The 22,773-nt window shown below is 41.3% G+C and overlaps 2 long non-coding RNA genes across 2 annotated transcripts; one reads left to right on the top strand and one right to left on the bottom strand.

Moving 5' to 3' along the window:
• The first annotated feature begins 6,934 nt into the window (after positions 1-6,934).
• On the top strand, positions 6,935-9,103 carry LOC112575320. The gene is made up of 2 exons (XR_003101608.1): positions 6,935-7,053; positions 8,180-9,103. It is a non-coding gene; the product is annotated as an uncharacterized LOC112575320 (long non-coding RNA).
• A 10,639-nt stretch (positions 9,104-19,742) lies between these two features.
• LOC112575315 lies at positions 19,743-22,430 on the bottom strand. The gene is made up of 2 exons (XR_003101598.1): positions 22,237-22,430; positions 19,743-20,598 (listed from the first exon to the last, which is right to left on the bottom strand). It is a non-coding gene; the product is annotated as an uncharacterized LOC112575315 (long non-coding RNA).
• Between the last annotated feature and the right edge of the window lie 343 nt (positions 22,431-22,773).

Here is a 22,773-nt window from a genome sequence, read left to right on the forward strand (position 1 = left end):
TAAATTTGTAGCTTACCTCTCTTCGTCCTTTGGGAAATTGTGGAAACGTTTTTCTTTTGAGGTTGATTTAAATCTGGCCTTTTGACAGTTTATTGCACAGCAAAATTGCCCACCTTGCCTCAAACGATCGCCTTGTGTCATGTTGTTTCGTAGCATAACATTACATAAGATAAATATAACCAACGAGTTTTCCCGCCGGTCGCTAGTGAACCCTCTCTATATCTAAGCTCTCTGTGTACACTACAGCTACGTGTAACCTTTATTCGGAGGGGTTGAGGAACGAGTCCCCCCATGTTAACTGCCATCGGGTAGACCTGGGGTGAGGCAAGTTAAATAGCTTAGGACAGAGGTTGAGAGAGACATCAATAAGAGCAGAGAGAGACAGAATAATAATAAAACATTGCCATACATATCTTGTAAATTAAATGATTTCAATACAAAGTTGTAAATTGTATCAATCACATTGTTTACATGTACTTTCGTCGTCAGTTACTAGAATACATAAACAACAATGTAGGAAAGTTGATGAGGCCTCCTACAACAACGATTTCTACATTATGAGATATCAGAGATACTTGCCAACTCCAGGACAGTTGTAAACTATTTGTTTTAATTACCACTTTCGTGCATATTCACCTACCAGCTTCTTTTGGTATCTTACCTTATGTTTATTACTACTTACTCTCGTAGTAATTACTTAATTACTTAACTTATTCTTCCCCTTGCAGGGAAATGCAGTGACAAAGTCTGCAGACTGTTGCTTTCTATATCAATATATAATACATAAAGAACCTTATACCAATGACTAAATGGCTACAAGGCACAGTGAGAAGACTGAGTGAGTTTGACATCGGGTTTAATTAATAAACATAATCATACCATAAATGTATTTAGCTCTTTACTCCACCATCAAAGGCACATCAAACCACTTTACAAACACACAGCTGGTCTTAAAAGCAAAGAGTTGACTAAGAGCTGATAGTGTAGCTACTCATTTAGAAAACAGGACGATTTTCTGGAAAATACAAACAGGTTTGCTGAGGTAGGAATATTTTTTTACCTAAAATGCACTTCTGAGGTTGGACCTCAGCAATTAATAATTAATCAAGGACTCCAGAGTGACTAACAGAGCATACAGTCAGGGCTTCTGCTAAGGCTAAATTCTTTGGGGTCCCAAGGACCCCTTCTTCAGATTTTTAAGGGGTCCCTGTTCTTCGCCCAAATTTCAATGGGACCCCATTGACGAAAATTGAAGGGGTCCTCCGAGGTTTTAGTGCGTACTGTACACAATTTTTGCGTAAGCAGAAGCCCTGATACAGGTATAGCTGTCATCTTGTAGATGTAGAGGTCAAAGGTGACACTTCTGTAAAGATGAAGGCACGTGTCGGAGGAGCACAGGTGCCATGGACACAAGGATAAGAACCTCGTACACCATTACAGAAACATCATTATAAGCGTCACTGAAGGAGAACTAATTCTGTGAAACCTAGCGAGCAAACTCTGAAAAGGAAAGAAGTAGAAAGAAGAAGAAAAGTCTACTGTAGAGCTCTCCTATAGCGGTATGAATACAGAAAATAAAAGACATCATAGTTGTTTAAAGTTCGTTCTTATTAGTCGACAGTTCCTATGCTGGCATACTTTATCTGTGAGGAAATAAAAAAATAAAAAATAAAAAACTAAACTACACAAACTCTCTTATTTTGACCTCAACCTTATTCCTAATCCTACCCTAACACAAACCTAACTATCAGCCTTACACTAATCCTACAAATACACCTACCCTGACCCTACCTCGATTCTAATCCAGCCTATCCCTAACCCTAACCCTAACCCTAACCCTAACCCTAACCCTAACACTAACACTAACCCTAACCCTAACCCTAACCCTAACCCTAACACTAACCCTAACACTAACACTAACACTAACCCTAACCCTAACCCTAACACTAACACTAACACTAACCCTAACCCTAACACTAACCCATCTAGTCGGTTTAATGGACAGTTCCAATCTCCTGCGGATGTGACAGAATCATTTCCTATCTTGCCACTCAGAGCAAACACATGGTCAAATAATTCAGGTTTATCTCCACTACTGGGCCACATAAGTTTGCTGATGTCCAGTGATAACATTATTTAGTTTGTATTCAACATTATTGTTAAACAACACTGCTACATCCTTTTGATTGGAACTATTCCCTGCCAACCACGTATCCAAGCCGCTGGCTCCTTGAACAATTTTTTCCAATTTTTCTTCTAGATGAGGTTCTTGTACAAATAAATCCTGTAACTCTGAAAGTCAAAACATCTCTTCCTTTATCCGTGTCACTAAGCCATTAACATTCAGTGTAGCTGTGCTAAATACACTTGTTGTTGTAATTATTTCCATGTTTTAATATGTAAAGAGTAATAGATAGCCGTGAGTGAAGCTACCATCATAATTAATAATTCCTAAATACACACAGCTGATTGAAGATCTCAGTAAAAACAACTGTTACTATCTACAGTATCTACAGTATCTACAGTATCTACAGTGTCTACAGTATCTACAGTATCTACAGTATCTACAGTATCTAGCTCCTTTGGCTGGTGTCTCGCCATATGCCCACCATGACCATCCCAGATCATTTCAATAATGTAAACAATTGGTGGCAGCAATATAAACCACAACAAAGACAAGACAAAGAATGTTATATCAGGTTGCCAAGGTGACTACCATGGTCACCATAGTTTGCCAGGAGCACTGACCTGGTGGTTTCCGCACTGGTGGTAGAAAAGTGTCAGTAAAGCCTGCCGGTTAATTAACTTTATGACATGCGAGTCTTTACAAGGCCAAATATGCATCTTCTGAAAAAAAGTAATAAAAATCTACTATTTTTAGCAGCAAACATGTAGTCAGTGCGGCTTTACTTGTCAGTTCTTCTGTAAGACGAGAAAGAGAGACGAGAACGATTGAAAGTACTTGTCGATGTGCTGGGTGGAGAGGGTAGCGATAACTCTGTCAGTTGATGACCAGTGGCAGGCCTGACGAGAGGGGGGGATAGGGGGGTCTGGTGTACCCGGGCCCGCGGCTGTCAAGGGGGCCCGGCCTTGGTCAGAAGATTTTTTTTCTTCTTCTCCTTTTCTTTTTCTTTTAAAGAAAGGTCTAAGGACAGAACACCCAAGCATTACACATGCAGAAGTTGAGTTTCAAGTCTGTAGAATACAATTTCGGGGTGCTGTGGCCTGTCGTGAGAAGTGTAGTCAGCGGTTATTATATTCTCGCTGGACAAGCCAAGAGGTGACGGCCGCTGGACACCAAAGATTTTATCGCGTGTGAACCGCCCTGAAGAACGTTGGTGCCATGAGATTGCTGGCTACAGGTGCCACTACGGGGGAGGGTGGGGTGGAGGAGGGGGCGGGCCCTGCAAGCAAATCGGAATTAACAGTGGAGATCAGGCAGGTATGTCACTGATGTGTGCACTGGCCACTCTGTGAACCGACATGGTGGGGGCCCGCCCCTGTCGCTGCAGCCTGTAGGCGAGAGACATCAAGGCTGCTGTTTTTCGTAGTTACTAAGCAACACTGAGACTTTTTTTTTAACCGTATCTCCATCACCAAACAAACAACTACATTAGTCTACACAATAGATCCTTGATACAATGAGACTATATTATCCTGTAATACTATCCCAGCCAGCAAAATAGAACACATTATTGCAAAACATTTTAAAAACTGCTGTCCCGCAAATATGAGGTTTATAAATTGATCACGGTGGTGTCGCGGGAAGTTTGGAGCTGGAGGAGGATGATAAAGAGGAGGCTAGCATGAGAAAGGTAATTTAAGTGTAGAGACAGTGTTCGCACGGTGGGTGGATGGCCCGGATAGAGGTAGGGAGGAGAGTTATGTCACCGGGAGGACTCTGACTACTGTAACTAAAGGTGTGGGACGATCGCACGACCTCCGGCGACGTAGCAGCATTGCCCTGTAATAACACATCGGCCTCCGACCTTCTTTTGCTCTTTGCCGACAAAGCCCCCGGTAAAAAGGAGATGCTATCTACCCACCATCCGTCCCCCAAAGCCACCTCGGAATCTTTCTTATTGTGCGCTAGTTGTCTTCAAGGAAGCTGTCATATATGATGCTGTATACAGTCAAATCTCGCTACTATGCCACCTACCGGGACCGAGCAAAAGTGGCAGAGTAGCGAGGGTTCGTACAAACGGCTTTATTTGCTCAAGTTACTTGTCAGTCCTATGCTCTCAAGAATCGTCGGCTGGCGCTAGCTGTCTCCTCTCATTCTCCCCCTCACCTCTTCATCCTCCACCCCACCCAACCACATCCGCGCACCTGCATCCTGTCGCTAGTCGACCCCCTCACACCTTCCCACTTTCACGTGGCTGTCACCCGGCCAGCGACCACCCGACCCCCACATTGCCAGCCTCCACCCTCCCTGTGTGCGTGCTATGTTCCATCCCCCTTAACTGCGATGTCGCACACTACCTGTTACGAAATTGAGTTTTCTTAGTTTGACGAGGCCTTGGCGGAAGTGGCGATGTCAAGGTCAGGGCGTACTGTGTCCTAATTTTTTATATATAATTTTTTAATTTTTTTTTTATTTTGTATTTTTAGCATTTTAGAAGGGATCTATAAAAAGCTGGGGTAGACCTAGGTGGTCGTTATTCGATTTTTCTGAGTTTTTAGTAGTACTCTGTGTGAGTTGAAAGTAAGAGAATGTAAGTAGCCTGTGTGGCAGTCCGCTGATTATGTGGTTATAACGTTGAGTTGTTGAACATTGAAATAATACTGAGAAATATTACAGTGTGAGCCGCTGTATACATGTTCTATTCCTCTGTTCAATGACTGAAGTGACTTTGTACAGGAAAGTGTGACACCGCAGATTTTCAGATCTTTAAACGAGCCAAGTTACCGCTACAGTCGTAACACTACCATACAGTATAATAATCGAGTTTATTGGCAAACAGCATTTGACAAAGCAGGAACATCAGTGTCAATGAGAGTGACTAGCGTCTCAAATTGACTGACAATAATGAAGTTTGTGAGAAAAGCTCATAAAGTTTTTAGTCAGCAGGTAAAATGACAATATTAGTACTGTATAACTTTGTTCTATGAACTATTACGATTCAGCTAAAATATGCTAAACATTTCTATTTTTCTGTCATTTTTACAAAACTTTCTAATCTCCTTAAATATTAAAAGTATTAACACTTACTAGCTAGCTAGTCTTTAAAACAGTTGCTTTGTCTTCTAAAACTGAGCAGGTATTTTAACGGCTAGTGACTGATGGCGGTTGAAGTCGACCGAGTTTATGCTTCGTAAAAAGTTGGATGAATTCAAAATTTCTGCTTTAAAGAGTCTGAAGGCGACAGTTCAGTTCAGATATTTGTTTACGTGTAACAGCATGCGTGTGTGTAGTTATTGTGTGTGTGTGTGTGTGTTTTGCTAAAGGAATAATATAGGAAGGGACTTTCGATAGGTGCTGCGTGTTTGTTATGTAAGTTGATAAAAATGATAACTGATGTGCTCTGCTGTTCGTCGCAGCAAACACTTTTTTTAATGAGGTTATTAACGACACTCGATGAAGACTTGTTTAGGCATTTACTTCTTCGGTTCTTCCTCTTTACATGTAGAAGTATAAATCACTTACATAGAGAACATTTCCTTGCACGTCAGTGAGCTTAGTACAAACTCGCAGCACTTAGAACAAAAGGCGATGTGATACCTCTAGCAGTTGTTGTAATCTGTCGAGGTTTTGACATCGCTGCTGACGTAACAGTCCTTACTAAAGGGGGGGGGGGTATGTGGAGCGGGGTGCTACAAGTCTGATCCTTTAACATCATTTGTCCTCATTTACTAACCACTCGCATGTAAACAACTTTATGTTCAAGTAGTGATGTAGATCCTAGTGCACTTGTCCTACTGTTTGCAGTCTATATTTCGTTACTGAACGAAGTGTAGATATTGAGATTCGAATTGTAAACATACATTATATACTGGGAAAATAATTTACGATTACAAGTACAAGGGGCCCCTGAGAGGTCGTCTGTCCCGGGGCCCGGGCTGGCTCTCGGCGGCCCTGACCAGTGGGATCACATGATCAGGACTGGACAAAGGAGCAGATAATCGGTTTTTACTTTGTTGCCGCGAAGTTGACACTTGATAATTGTTCGTAAAATAAGAGAGAAAGAGAGAAAGAAAAGAGAGAGAAGAGAGAAAGAGTGAAAGAAGTGAAGTCGGGTAGAGTCAACAGTGCTTGCTCAATGTTTTGACTGCATGTGAACTCGCGAACATAATCCTTAGACAGGACACGACAATCATCAATAGTAACATGTAAACCTATGTTTATTATTTAAGTAAATAATAAATAAATCTATAATTATACCTTTATTTTTATTGGTAAAAGGTTCTCCTTTGGGAGCGATGTCTGTGTGTGTGGCGGGGGACGTAGTATTTGTCTCCCTTTGTAAACAAATGTTTTCGGGAAAACAAGAAGGACCAGTAAGAGAACCTACTATCAGTCCAGCAGGTATCTACTGCAAGCTATGGGCGAGTAGCCGTATATCAGCAGGTGACAGCAGGGAAAGAACTAGAAATTATATTCCACAAATCTGAGGAGCAGCTCCACTTGGATCACGTGACATGTGATCATCTCTCTCTCTCGTCTCTCTCCTCTTGCTCGCGCTAGGGATTAGTGGGAGTGGCTTTGCGCGTTGTGACCACAAATTGACATCAAAGTCAAATGACATTAACCCCTTTGGTAAGACCACCAGAACATGTTAAAGAATGAAATACTCTCAGAAATAACTCAGCAAAACTTGCTTTAACAGCGCAAACATCCTGCGACGCACATTCCGAGTTTGGAGCTGCCAGTATAAATAGGTTGATGCCCACGAGACCATATTCACATTCAGCAGAATTTCCGAAGCAAATTTCTTGAACGTTCACAGTTGTCCTCCAGACGGTCGAGTTGTCTCATCATGCGCCGCCTGCTGATACTCGTGGCAATGGTGCTCCTCATCTCTGGCACCTGCATATCTGCTCCACAGCCACCGGGTAGGTACCCTCAGTGCACTACAATTGTTATTTCTCTTATTAGTCAGAAATGTTTTAGTAACTTGGTCTACAAGAGAACTAAGATTTTCATAGCGAGTCGTAACATTCATCGTAATATACAAATTTATCACCATACACACAAACACTGATATACAGATGGTACACAGAAATACAATATTGAACATCGTACAAAAACAGCAAGAAACAACAACAAAACACATGCGCTCACCGCACTCAGTCTCTTCCACTGGCAAAGCTAACCGCAAACCATTCAACACAGTGGATGTGCACACTCCCCGAAATAAAAAAAGAAGAAGAAAAAGAACAAAAAAGAAGAAGATGACGAAAGAAGGAGTAACAAAGAAAGAAAGAATAAAAAAGTAAAATCCAAAAAAGAAATAAAGAAAGAACACGAAAGAAGAAAAAAGAAATTAGGAAGATAAAAGTAAGAAATAGAAAAATAAAGAAAACGAAGAAAGAAGAAGATGGAAGAAGTAGAAAGAAAGAAGCAAGAACATTAAAGAAATAAATATATAAAGAAGAAAGAAGAAGAAAGAAAAAACAGAAAAAAGACGAAAAAAGAAATAAGGAAGTACAAAGAAAAAAGAAGAAAAGAAATAGAAAAGGATGAAAAAGAAATAACGAAAAAAAAATAAAGAAGATAGAAGAAAGAAAGAATATTAAAGAAGCAAGAATAAAAAAAGAAAAGAAAGACAGGAAAAAGAAGAAAGTAGGAAGAAAATAAGAAAGCAAAATAAGAGAAACAAGAAGTACAAAGAAGAATAAATTAAGAAGAAGAAGACACTTTTCAACAGCCATTAAATATTCATCATCTTTGCAATCATAATTGCTCAATCAGTCTTTCTTTTCCTTTCACACGCACACAGACACACTGGATAAAACCGATAAAACCCACAATCAGCTGTTTACGCCTTTAGAATTCACAAAGAGGAATTTGTCTCGACGAGATACGAACCTGGGACATCTGATTTCCACTGTCGTGATGACACTTTAGCCTCTGTGTCGTTAATTGTTATTGATGTATTTACTTATTGTAGGATAAGTTACACAGTGCACGTGCTGAGTCTTGTGTTTATAATGTTGGCCTCGTCACACTTTGTTACAGGCGGTGGACAAGGCTTGGTTCCACTTCCACGTCCACCCCCTTTACGTAAGGCCCGTCTTTTTGTCACTTATCCCCAGACTGGTGCTTCCAATGCGACCAAGGGATAGTAAATCCGTAGCTGGGGACTACTCATCACAAAGCCAGTGTGGTCCCTACTACAGGATCAGCAACTACTACAAATCCAGCAACAAATGCTTTCAGCAAGCCTGCTTGTCTCCCATCTCCATCCTGCTTGTCTTCACTATCCTGCTACACGTGACCCGCTGACGTACCCTGTACTCAGTGTCAGTGAACAGATACAACAGTGAACATTCAGTAACCGCTCTGACAGCAAATATTATCACAATGTGGTGACAACACACCTTCACTAACATGTGGCCAGCAGTAACACACAGCAGTAAGAACGATGGCCAACAAACAAACAAACATAAACAAGTGAGATGCTGCACTTTACAAACAACAAACATAAACAAGTGAGATGCTGCACTTTACAAACAAACAAACATAAACAAGTGAGATGCTGCACTTTACAAACAAACAAACATAAACAAGTGAGATGCTGCACTTGACAAACAAATGTTTCTGCTACTAGACGACATTGTGTTTATCTACAATACAAAATGTTTTTATAATGTTGTCAATGTTAGCTGTAGTCTGTAGTTTATCTTACTCCAATGTCTTGTCAGTGTACTGCCACAAGCTTCAGTGTAGATAAATGACATCCTGTAGGCTCACTGTGTCGACTGTAGCCCTATGATGACTCTTGTCATCGTGTCACGTGCAGCTTGAAACATTGTCCACGATGTCCTTACACACAAGCTCTCTGTTATATCTGTGTGTTCACTTCACTCTTGCTCCATCTTTTAGTCTGCTTCTGCTGCTGGATGAAATAATCTTGAAGTAAACATTTATATCTTCAATCAAGTTGTACTTTCTTATTTATTTGGGTTTTGAGCTTTTCACCTTGCACAAGTGTGTACGAGCTGTCAACTGAACAAATTCGTGTTGATCATTCTCAATGTGGGGGCTGACTGTGTGTGTTATGGCACTGAACTGACCTTATTCACTAAAGCAGTTACATTAAAAATAATAATTAATTTTCTTTATAATTTGCGGTATACAGGCTTAAATTGAAAAATAACCTTAAATACAGAAGAAAGTGAAAGCACAAAATTGATGCAAAACACACACACACACGCACACACACACACACACACACACACACACACACACACACACACACACACACACACACACACACGTACCATTATCAGTAAAACATGTTTTACTAAATTAAGATTCACACAACAGGTTTGCTTTAGGTTTCATCTTAAATAATAGTCGAGAATGACTTTGGAATGTGAGGTGAAAGATAATTACAGATTTGTGTTTCCTAACACACAGTCCTTATACAAAGACCTTCTGATACCAATCACTAGATGGCACCATGGACAATCAGAAGTCTCCGTGTCTGACCTCCAGTTTACTCAGGAAATATAATAATACAAATGTTTATATATCGCCCTACCCCAACATGAAGGTAGGCTCACAGCTCTCTACACAAATACATAAACACACACAAACAGCAAAGAGTTGATTGTTAGCTGTTAGTGCAGCTGCTCATGTTGACAAGAGGATGATGGCCGTCAGAAAGTAAACAGACTTGTTGAACCAACAATCATTTTGAACGTTCAGTCAGTTTCCAAACTCGACCTTAGTGGTTGACAGGCAAGACAGGTCTGACAGTGAATAGTAACAGGGAGCATGGACTGACAGCTGCAGTTCTAATAATTCCTATAATGAGGTATCAAGGAAGGTTTAAACCATTTTGGTTATTGTTGCCCACATTTGCAAATACAGTTCATATATCCGATACAAGTGACAGGAACAGGCCTGACGTGTGTGTGGAGGGACAGGTGGTGTCTGATGTACCTGTGCCCGTTGCTATGAATGGGGGTCCTGTCTTGATCAGTGGAATGCATTACTTCTGCTTTTCTTTTCCTTTTCCTTTTAAAGAAAGTCTGACAAAAGAAAACCCAATCATTACACATTCAGATTCTACTTTCAAGTCTGCAGTTTACTATTTTCAGGTCTAAGGGATGCGGACCGCCGGGGTAGCGGTCCTGGGGTAGGAAGGATGCTGGACACCAAGACTTTATCGCGAATGAACCGTCTAGAGTAAGTTTGTGCACTGAGATTACTGGATTTATTGCTGCAAGCATGTCGGAATGAAAGTGAAGAGGTAGGAATGCTACACATGGGAGGCCACTCTGTGAACCGAGAGGATGGGGGTTGTCCTCAGTGCTGCAGTCTCTCAGCCCAAGGTGTCAAAGGTGATTTTTTTCGTATTCACCCAACAAGACAATGAAACTTTTTCTTTCCGTTATTCTATCACAAACAACTACATTAGTCCACACCAAAGGTCGGCAAAGTACGGTCCGAAGATGTCTTCCAAAAGGGGAAGTGAATTCATTTTTATGTTTGTTTGTTTTAATTTGATTCTAATTTAATTTATCAAGTACAAAAAAAAAAAACAACAACCGGCAATCCATAACATTCTAACACAAAGTAGAGAGATAACAAATAACACGACTGACATGTCTGATGGAGTGTTTAGAGAACATCAGGGCGGCTGCCTTCAAAGGAAATGCTGGTTTTAATTATTGTGAACGAATTCAAACAGTTTCACTTTGCATATTAATTCCATCAGTGAAAGAGATTGTCTACTATTTGTTGTTCATTCCATTATCACAAGGTTGGTCTGGGATTTTGGTAATTTACCTGCCAGCCGCATAATTTAGAATTTTAATACCGATTCGAAAACAGAAACAGCAATTTCTAACATTTTCTGATACCGTCTCCTTGACAACACAGAGTCGCCTTGTCTCATCGTGTTTGTTTACTACAAGTGAGGACAAAGAATGTGATGACTTATTAAAGCTGAACTACTATTTATTGCTTAGGAAAACCCCGATACAGTAGATCAACAGTTAGAAACAATTGTGTAACACACGAGTGTACAACTTTTAATGTGTTGTTGTCAGTCACGTGATACACACGTTAGCAACGAGACACAGTCCGCCATCTTGCCCTTCCTCGTGCTGACAAGAGAAAGACAAATAACAGTTATTCCACTGCAGAAGCGCGAGAAAGATGTGAGGTTTGACATTAAAATACATTTACTTCAGGACAGGTGAGTGAGTGTTGTTTGATGTAGGGCTTGAGGACAGAGAGATGTTTATTGTATATTATTATTATATGTTTATTGTAAACCGTCCAGGGCTCAAACGACTGGTGTGGACAGGTGTAGCTATTCTTTATTTTGAGGTTCGCGGATTTATAGAGCACATGTGATTAGAGCTAAATAAATGCCTGATCAGCGAGTTGTCAGCTCCTACTACTGCTGCTGTTTATTATGATAATAAACACGAAAGTCAAAACAAGTTCACAATTAACAGTTCACTGTGTCGGGCCACAGACTTTACACAAACACTGAGCCTCTAGCAGCTATGAGCAGTCGTCGTCAACTATTACAACCTTTACATTAACATCTACGACGACCCAAGGGAGGTAATAACACAAACGAAGCTGAATAAAGCTGCAACATGCGGGCAAAATAATGTTTAATATTTGACAATGACAACACAACAACAAGACAAACTATGTTTGATACTACGTGTACACTTACTGACATTACGGGTGTAGTTATCACCGCTACAACATGTTGTTGCTAAGAAATAGTTAGCATCAAAGTGTGGTCAAGATGTTGCCCTGTAATCACTGTTTCCAGAGGGCGGTGCAGTCACTGACCACACGGCTGACTGTCTACTCACTGGACGTTGATGTACGTGGCCAGAGGTCGCCACAGTCACCACAAGCCGAGCTAATAATAGCACGGGGCAGGCGGGGTGTTGGAGAGGGGGGCAGCGGCTTCTGAATAACCTCATCATGTAAAACTCATCTTGTCCTGACACTGACACTATGGCACTGATACTATGTCACTGACACTATGCCACTGACAGCATGGCACTGATACTATGCCAGTGACAATACAGAACTATACTATGGCACTATACTATTCCACTGACACTATGGCACTGACACCGTGCCACTGACACTATATTACCCTTTGACCCTACACAAATAACTGGTTTCTCACAAAGGGAGCAGACGCTGCCTCCGACAAACGTGGTCCTGTACAGGGGAGACCACTGTCAACAATGTCTGGTCATCCGTCGTCTGCTCAGGTGAGCCACTCTCCTTTCCACCACGCTTAAAGTAAGCAGCGCCAAGAGGGGAATTTTATACTTATAGAAATCATTTGATTGCTGTACAAATCATTGTATAAGTATATCATGCATTCTACATTTATACAATTCCATTCTATATGTATACAACGAGCAGGGATGGGCAAGCTACTTTTAATGTGTAGCCAGCTACACTACAGCTACAATTTTCCAAAACGTAGCCAGCTTCTTTTGGCTACTTTCAAAAGCGTGATGTTATAAAAAGTTAGCTGTAGCCAGCTGGCTGTAGCAACATACACAAACATCAAACGTACACGCAAAACAACCTTTCGACTTAGTGCTGATAATTTGTGAATACTGTTAAAACTAATCTACATGCTTTCAGTCCTTCATGGAATTGAATTTGACCAGAACTTTGGCCTCGAAGTTGCTGTCTGTCCCCCTAGTGCGCAGCTTTGTCATGATAAGTCCTGCCAGACTGAACTATCTCTCAACCGCAGCACTGCTTGGCAAGACGGTGTTGGTGCGCAGATAGAGTTGTTTGATCGTGGGCTATTTGTCCAGTTCATTGACATTCTGAGACAATCCAGACATCAGGAAGGTAGTTGTCTCAGGGGTGCCGGTAACTTCTTCATAAATGATGAAGTCTGCCTGTTCAGCTGAGCACTTAGTTGGGGATTGGACTGGCGTGTCCATCAATGCTGCCTCTGCAGTCAAGAGGGATCTGCATTTCTCACGCAGGGTTTGGTCCCCAGTCCACATCAACTTGCACCTGAAACAATAATATGCACAATAATTAATGCTTTGTTTAATTTCGTTAAATTTTTTTTCTTATTGTTGTTTTTTAATTAATTTTATAAAATGTACTGGTTTTTATGTACTTATTTTGATTTGTACGCAGTGTCAAAAGACCAGCGACAGTGGATATTATGTTTTGTTTTTTAAATCAACACCCCCCTCCCCCCACCTTCCGTCAAAAGTTTATTTTTTAATTTATTTACGGATATTTGTATAGTGCTTATTCTCGTGTAATCTGAGCTCTAAGCGCTTCACATTCTTCTCATTCTCAAAAGAACAGTGACAGAGAGTAGCTTATAAATGAAGAAAAAATACACTGAAATAACGAAAACTTTCCCTCACCTTGGGTTCGACACAGTTGCAAGCAGGGTGTCTTGGTCCTTATAGGCATCAGCAAATCTGGTCTCCAACCCATTCAGGACAGCAGTAGCTAGGGGACCACAGATTTCTAGCTTGGACTTCTGTTGCTCGATGCGGATCTTGAGGGTGTTGAGCTGGGGCAGGAGGTGTCCCAAGCCCACGCACTTCTTGCCCTGCATGTAGTCGAGGCACATGAAATTTGAGTTCTGTGACCAAGAACAAAAGATATTAATTGTGGATACATCACCCTACTTGAAATAAAACTAGTAAAACAAACAAAAAAGGAAGAAAACAATAGTAAAACTTACCTCCAACATTTGGTTCGCCGTTTTCCTGCTCATTAACTGCGTTTCCTGGCCAGTGAGTCTGGACACGAACTTTGAAAACTTCTCGTTCTCCAGCATGAAGAAGGACAGGTTGCATTCCAACAGGTAATCAAGGACGGCGGAATTGACGTCTGCTTAGCTGACGGTACTCTCGTGTTCCACTTTGAAGAGCTTCGAGACAGAGGGTTGGTCGCCGTCTTCCCTTTTCCGCTTTCGTGACGTTTCCAAGTCTTGAGTCAACTGCCTGGCAAGCAGTGGATGTTTCCTCTAAAATAAACACATGAAAATGAAACAAAATTTTAGAAGTCCATTCACAATCACAGCAAGTTTCTACCAAGCTAACTGTCATATTAAATTACTAGAATTAAATATAAAATCCTTCAAGCCAACATACTGTTCAAACGTCCTCCATGCTCTTTTCCTACAAACAAACCAAAACACACACACACACACACACTTTATGACAAAGACTAAATAGATACATGTAGTACAGAAACGGTAAAGACCGCAGTTTGATCAGTCGTCGCCCCTGCGGTAATCACGTTGATGCAACCCCTTACCTTTCCACAATCTTTACAACATGTACACTCCTCTATTCCAAAAGCAGAAAAGCAAGAACATGAAGAATGAAGATCGACGAAAATCTCAACGAACTTACCTGCAAGTGCGTTCTCAAATTAAACGCCGACGTCTTGTTCGTTGAGTACTTCGTGCTGCTGCACCCATTCTTGCATTTGAAAGTATATATACCCACTCTCTGTTGCTTCACAAAATGTAAAGAATTTCAAGTAAGGCTCGAAATTGATGGGTACGTCCATCTTCGTTTTTCAAATCGCTCCCGCCACGTGGACGACCCGGTACTTGCGGTTACTGAGCGTGCGAGACACGTGGTGTCTGGCTGTCACAACACCGAGCAGTGAGAGCAGTGGCTGTCGTCGTCTTGCTGACACGTTGTCGACGAATGGTCGTGAAAGTAGCCAACATGTAGCCAAGCTACGGCTACTTTCTAAAATGTAGCTACGGCTACAAGCTACTTTTTTAAATTGTAGCCGGCTAAGCTACAAGCTACAAAATTTGTAGCCGGCTACAGTAGCTGTAGCCTACTGGTGTTTTGGCTGTTAAGCATACTTTAAATCCATCGACTGGTGTAGTCTTCTGCTCCAGATCATTGCTCTCATTCGTTGTCTTCAACTCAGTGCTAAATGTCGCAATGTGTTCATCAGGAAAATTCACAGCTTTCTCATTTAATTTTACCATCAGTCTTGTAGCACATCAATCTCGGCATTTATCACTTTTAGACCTAGCGTTTCTTCCTACCGTTGCGGTTAAGAGTTGTCCCCTTGGTAACCACGTCTGGCAGTTCGCACATGCGTGCGTACAAGTCAGTGGAAAACGAACGCCCGAAAAAATTAATCGCATTGCTTGAACAGAGTGTGTGTGACTTTGAGAAATTATTTCCTGTTAAACACCTGATAGTTATTCTAATATCACAGCGAGTGGCATCTACCTGTGTGTCTATCATTACTAGATATTTATTTGTCATAGATGGTTTTCACCATCTTCATAAACCTGAGTGTTGAGACACTGTCGTTATAAATACACATATCTGTATTCTATGTCGCAAAATCCTGAGCAACTCAATAACATCACGTGGACCGCCTCAGGCAGTCGTTGTATTTTGTGTGAAAGAACGCGTACGGACGTCGTGTGTGTTGCTCTTGTGACAGCCGGTTTCTGTGACATTCACCGCAATAATGACTGTAGTGCTGCTAGTGCCGCCATTGCCACGACTCATAGAACAGAACTAAAATTTCTTCTCATTCTTTTAACCTTGTTTTTCTTCTGTGACGTAATCTTTCTTACAGGTACGAACGTTACCTGACTTACTCTATGGTCTGTGGGTCGGGACACTGAAAGAAGACATTTTACGCAAGAAATCCCAGCATATAATGGGAAGTAACTCCGCTATCCTGAGCACCACAGTTTCTTATGAAGTAGCCTCCCTTGACTAATGCCATACACAGTGAAACCGGTTTTCGTCGATAATTCGTCGAAAAACAATCGGTGAAATCCGAAACTGACGAAAACTAAGGCTTTTTTTTTTTTTTATAAATCGATAAAATGCGATTAATTTGTCCCAAACGCTCTAAAAACACACCAAAAACACATTTTGGATAAAATACAGTGTTTAGTACTAAAACAAATAGGACATTAATATTAATGAATATAAAAGACTAATGTAAACACTGTCGGCTCTGGAACATATGTTTTGTTCCCACGATGGAACTAACAGGAAAGGGTTAACTTTATTTGCAAGGAAAACACTTGACAGAGACATCTGAGCACATGTAACATGCGACATGTAACATGCGACTGTGCACGCTGTGATCACTGACATGTAACTGTAGCATCAGCACGCGCAGTCAATAAAAAGGACAGGAACACAGGATAGCAATGGAATTGTTTGGCTAGACGCTCGGAGTGCTGCTCACACAACAACAAACAAGGAGAATGCGTGGGTCGTCTTTTGTTGTTGCTACATTACATGGAGTTGACTGCAGGCAGGGCGATGTTGTGCCACTACTGATGGAGGTGACGGTCGTGCCTGTTGTCGTAACATTCTCTGTTAACATTCAAAGACAGTTTCTTCTGTTGGTTATAGTTGCTGACAGACACTGGGGTATAAACAGTGACGTCATCATATGATCACATAGCATGTTAGACACACGTGACTAACACACTGTCATCATATTCACAAGACTGTTTCTCACCTGCTTGTTATTCATCAATCCGTTAACTGTCAACAGACAACGAGCTGGCCACCTCACGACCACTCGTCACACAGTTCATTGGCAAGCGATCAGAGTGACCCTTCACACGTCATCCAAGAGTTTATTGTGGCATTTCCTATATATAGCTACATGAGGTCTCTTAGAAGGGGAGAGCAGCGGTCAGGATACGCCCGTTAATTGGTACACCTGATACTGGACAACAGCGCTACCTGTTATTGCCACCCGCTGGACACAGGTTGTGAAGCCAGGCGGGATGGCGCCACAATGGTGAAGTGAGGGCAGGAATAAGTCAAAGTTACAGATATTAGTGAGGACGAGTGGTTACGGGCCAGTAATCACGTGACTGTCATGCTAGTGTCTGTGAAGATGTTTGTCCGGTTGTAGTTTCCTGACCACTCGTCCTGTAGACAAAGTGTCGTTGTATCCCACAAGTCTGTAGGGTGAGGGCACGTGCAGCCTTCACACAACGTCCCTGTTGTGGTCATCACGTGTCTCTCCACACTCTAGAGCAGTGATTCTTAACCTTTTTTGAGGTACCGAACCCACAAGTTTCATATGCGCATTCACCGAACCCTTCTTTAGTGTCATCACTAATTGCGGGTGCGTCTTGACCTCCGTGGCGGAAGCTCCGCCGAACCCCTGAGACCGACTCACGGAACCCCTAGGGTTCGATCGAATCCAGGTTAAGAACCACTGCTCTAGAGTCTAGACGATTCCTGTAGTTTCCTGTCTTGCCCTGTTGTGTAGGGACCTACCCGAGCTTTCTGATTGACCACTTGCTCACGTGTCTTAATCTCCAACCCACGTGGCTTTCCATACACACACAGAGCGACTGAAATTGAGAAGATAAATCATTAATCATGAGAGAAAGCAGTGTTGTGCCGGAATGTTTATTATTCTAATGTTTGAACTTCAACCACGAAAAGAACTGTGTTAAAATTAGATATCTTAGATAACAGTAAGCACTGAGTGATGTATTTTTATTAGTTCCTATAGTATAACTTTATTTCATATCAGTATATATATATATAGCCTTACAAGAGAGTCAGAGTTATTTTCTGTAGAAAGAATGCGCAAATGTCCAGGCGTCTACCTAGACGTGAGTGTCTGTGACACCTTTTACTAGAAACTTTGTTACACTTACATGATTGCCTTCCTTTATAAGGTTTATGACATTGAACATCTGCCTTCCCGTGAATAAATGTCGGCGAAATGAGGCTTTGAAGACTTTGTAACACTGATATTGTAAAGGATCAATTTAATTAACATTTCATTGTAAAAACAATTTCTGAACAACGTAAAATTAATTGATCACCTCACTCTACCCACAGTTCTAATGCTTATCAGTTCCATCTATTTTTTGCTTCAAGAAATGAAAAGACCCTCCCTAGATTAGCTTGATTTATAAAGTTATTACTGAGGACGACGACAGGGAGGAATTAATGTGTGTTTGCAAGAGAGAGAGAATAACAAAACACACAATGAGGATGTGAGTGTACGTATTTATCTGTTACTTAGGTAAGAATAAGAGATAGCATATAAGGAAATTTCTTCCGCTGTTTATATTTATTTGTGATTTATCTGACTACACATATAAATATACATCGAAGAGATAGAAGAAGGGGAGAAAGTGTGAGTAATTAAATTTTTAATTTATTAGCTGTTATAAAGTGAGCAGTGAAATGTGTGTGACGGCGTGTTTGTGTAAGTGTGTCTGTGTGTGTGTGGAACGCTTTGGGAAGGGTGTGTTAGGAATGTATGCGAGCGCGTGTAAACATCTACATGTAAACAACGCTCACCACTCTCTTCCACCTTTTTCAACAAAGCGGTCCGGCCTACCCTGACGACAAATCTTTGCAATGATACAGATACAGAAGCTTCCTCCAATTCCTCCACTGTCTCCCACCAATTTCTTCAGCTTTTTTACAGATCGCACATAGAGAGCGTACTGTCCTTCTCGTTTATTTGTGTCTACAACAGTTTATCGGTGAAGGACAAGAGCAGCCTGCATCGTGTGGTATCCACCTGCTCCAAAGTCATTGGGTCAACTCAGAGTTCTCTTCAGGCTCTGTACAATAGGCGGACTCTTCTGAAAGTGTCTGACATCCTCCGTGATGACAGGCATGCTCTGTCTACAGAATATTTCCAGCACCCGTCGAGCCGTCGATGTTGTGAGCCTGCATGCAGGACAAACAGACTGCGGCTGTCTTTTGTTGTTTCCGCCGTGCGACTTTTGAATGTTGTGAATGAGATATGAATAGTTTTGTGCATGCAATTGTGTATGATTTTTTTTTTGGAGCAGCAACAGAATTGCCCTCTGGGACAAATAAAGTTTTATCTTATCTTCCTGTCAGAGACTGACGTCACAACAAGACTATGACGTCACAACAAGACTGACGTCACAAGAAGACTATGACGTCACAACAAGACTGACGTCACAACAAGACTATGACGTCACAACAAGACTCCTCTGCTTGACCATCTCGGGAAGCTATCGTGGTTACTCGGCGGAAGGACACAACTGTCGATTTCACTGGATGAAGAACGACTTTACACTACTTTTGTAGTCATTCTCGACTAATGTTTAAGATGAAACCTAAAGCAAACTTCTTGTGTGTGAATGTTAAGTTAGTAAAAAATGTTTTACTGACAATGGTACGTGTGTGTGTGTGTTTGTGTGTGTGTGTTTGTGTGTGTGTGTGTGTGTTTGTGTGTGTGTGTGTGTGTTTGTGTGTGTGTTTGTGTGTGTGTGTGTGTGTGTGTGTGTGTGTGTGTGTTTTGCATCAGTTTTGTGCTTTCATTTTCTTCTGTATTTAAGGTTGGTTTTTTTTTTTTTGCAATTAAAGCTTGTATACAGCAAATTATTAATGTATTGTTAATGTAAGTGGTTCAGTGACTAAGGTCAGTGTAGTGCCATAACAGACACAGTCAGCCCCCACATTGAGAATGATCAACAAGAATTTGTTCCGTCGACAGCTCGTACACACTTGTGCAAGGTGCAAAGCTCAAAACTCAAAAAAATAAAAAAAAGAAAGAACAATTTGATTGAAGATAGATATGTTTACTTCAAGATTATTTCATCCAGCAGCAGAAGCAGACTAAAAGATGGAGCAAGAGTGAAGTGAACACACAGACATAACAGAGAGCTTGTGTGTAAGGACATCGTGGACAATGTTTCAAGCTGCACGTGACACGATGACAAGAGTCATCATAGGGCTACAGTAGACACAGTGAGCCTACAGGATGTCATTTATCTACACTGAAGCTTGTGGCAGTACACTGACAAGACATTGGAGTAAGTAAATACAGACTACAGCTAACATTGACAACATTATAAAAACATTTTGTATTGTAGATAAACACAATGTCGTCTAGTAGCAGAAACATTTGTTTGTCAAGTGCAGCATCTCACTTGTTTATGTTTGTTGTTTGTAAAGTGCAGCATCTCACTTGTTTATGTTTGTTTGTTTGTAAAGTGCAGCATCTCACTTGTTTATGTTTGTTTGTTTGTTGGCCATCGTTCTTACTGCTGTGTGTTAATGCTGGCCACATGTTAGTGAAGGTGTGTTGTCACCACATTGTGATAATATTTGTGTCAGAGCGGTTACTGAATGTTCACTGTTGTATCTGTTCACTGACACTGAGTACAGGGTACGTCAGCGGGTCACGTGTAGCAGGATAGTGAAGACAAGCAGGATGGAGATGGGAGACAAGCAGGCTTGCTGAAAGCATTTGTTGCTGGATTTGTAGTAGTTGCTGATCCTGTAGTAGGGATCACCCTAGCTTCAGGATGGTACCAGTGACAGGTACATCGGGGTTCTTAAGGGCCTTACCGACGATCTTCCGTTGAGCTGAGAGCAAGCCAAGTGGAAATGGCCCTAAGGCACCTGCTCCGCCTGTAACAAAGTGTGACGAGGCCAACATTATCAACACAAGACTCAGCACGTGCACTGTGTAACTTATCCTACAATAAGTAAATACATCAATAACAATAAACGACACAGAGGCTAAAGTGTCATCACGACAGTGGACATCAGATGTCCCAGGTTCGTATCTCGCCGAGAGAAATTCCTCTTTGTCAATTTCAAAGGCGTAAACAGCTGATTGTGGGTTTTATCAGTTTTATCCAGTGTGTCTGTGTGCGTGTGAGTGGAAAAGAGAGACTGATTGAGCAATTATGATTTCAAAGATGATTAATATTTAATGGCTCCTGAAAAGTGTCTTCCTCTTCCTTTATTCTTCTTTGTACGTCTTGTTCCTCTTATTTTTCTTCCTTCTTTCTTCTTTTTCCTTTCTTCTCTTTTCTTTTTTTATCTTCTTGCTTCTTTGATATTCTTTCTTTCTTCTATCTCCTTTATTTCTTGTTTAATCATGCCGAAAACGATAGGAACCTTGCACACACACACACACACAATTTTCGTGTGTGATGCCCCCCCCCCAGATAACCTGCGAGTGCCAAACCAAATAAAAACGAGGGTTGGGCGTAGGGAGGATGCCTGCACACGAGTTCTGGGAAAAAAAGAGAACTAGTACAAGGAATGGCTGACTAGAGACCTGGCAAAAGACAGAGGAAAGAAAAGAGCAAAAGCAGGTCATTCAGTGTCAAGACCAGCAGGAATAAAAAGCACAAAGCGAAGTACTGGGAGATGAACCGAGAAGTTAAGAAGAGTGAAAGACGCTACAAGAGATAAGGTTGCACACAGGATGACAGAAAAGACAAAACAAACAGCAAAACAAAATAACACAGAGACTACACGGACTTCACTAATTCTGTCAGGATGGCAAAAACACAAATGCATGTCGGACAGTAACGAGTAACAATGGCAGCGCCACCACCGGCGATTAAGAACAACCAAGAGCCGAGTAACAATTTACAAACTAAGAAGTCGTCTTGTTCTTGCTGCTGTATTTAATGGTCTTCATTTGTATGTACAACAGCATTTATGCAACAAGATGGTTGATTTTATTATTAATTATCATAAGATTTTCTCAAACTTCTACAGTTTCAATACGCAGGTTTAGGTTGAGCTTATTGAGGTAAGTACAAATGTATTTATGCTTGAACAGTTAGCAAATATTTTAACTGTTGTCAGCATGCAGTACTGTTATACCCAGCACCATCATATACTTGAATGCAACTGAAGGGCTTCAAAATGATGCCGTGTTGATATTATCAGTTACTTGTTTTTTGATTTTTGTATTTCTTTTTATTAACTTTAATGTGTTTTTAGACAAACGAACTACGGCACCTTTTATTCTTTTTCAGTAGTATTAATTTATTTTATATTCCATTAACCCAGACACGATTTATTTTTTTATTATGTCTATTATATCACAGAAGAGTGATGTTTATATCTCACTGTGATGTTTATCTCCGACATGGTGTGTGTCTTCACTGAAGAAGACCAGAAACATCTCTTGGTGACGGATTGTTTGTGAACATAGTTGTTGTTTTAGAGACCAAGTTACTAAAGCAATTTCGACTTGTAAGAGAAATAACAGCCCCAATATTCTAGAGCACTCAGGGTACATACCCAATCGCTGTGGAGCAGACATGCAGGTGCCAGAGATGAGGAGCACCATTGCCACGAGTATCCGCAGGCGGCGCATCATGAGACAACTCGACCGTCTGGCGGACAACTGTGAACGTTCAGAAAATCTCTTGGGAAGCTCTGCTGGGTGTGAACATGTCTCGTGGGCTTCACCCTATTTATAGAGGCAGCTCCCTCTCCCGGAGTGCATGTCTTGGGATGTCTTCTGTGTGAAAAAGTTCGCATAAGAACCTGTTGGGTTTTTTTTTCAGAAAGACAGAAAAGGAAAGATAAGGCGTGTTCTTGTTGACAAGTGTTTGTCCTGCTGAAATGGTTGGCTACGTTATTTCTGAAAGTATTTCACTCTCTGAGGTCACAACGCACAAGACCACTCCCACTGGTCCCTCGCACACACAGAGAGAGAGAGAGCGCGGTCACGTGATCCAAGTGGACCCGCTTCTCACATTTATGAAAAAGAGTTTCTAGTTCTGTCCCCACCGTTGCCGGCTGATAGTAGGTTCTCTTACACTTCCTTCTTGT

This window comes from Pomacea canaliculata, linkage group LG11 (genome assembly GCF_003073045.1).
Source record: "Pomacea canaliculata isolate SZHN2017 linkage group LG11, ASM307304v1, whole genome shotgun sequence".
In the NCBI taxonomy this organism is placed as follows: Eukaryota; Metazoa; Mollusca; class Gastropoda; order Architaenioglossa; family Ampullariidae; genus Pomacea; species Pomacea canaliculata.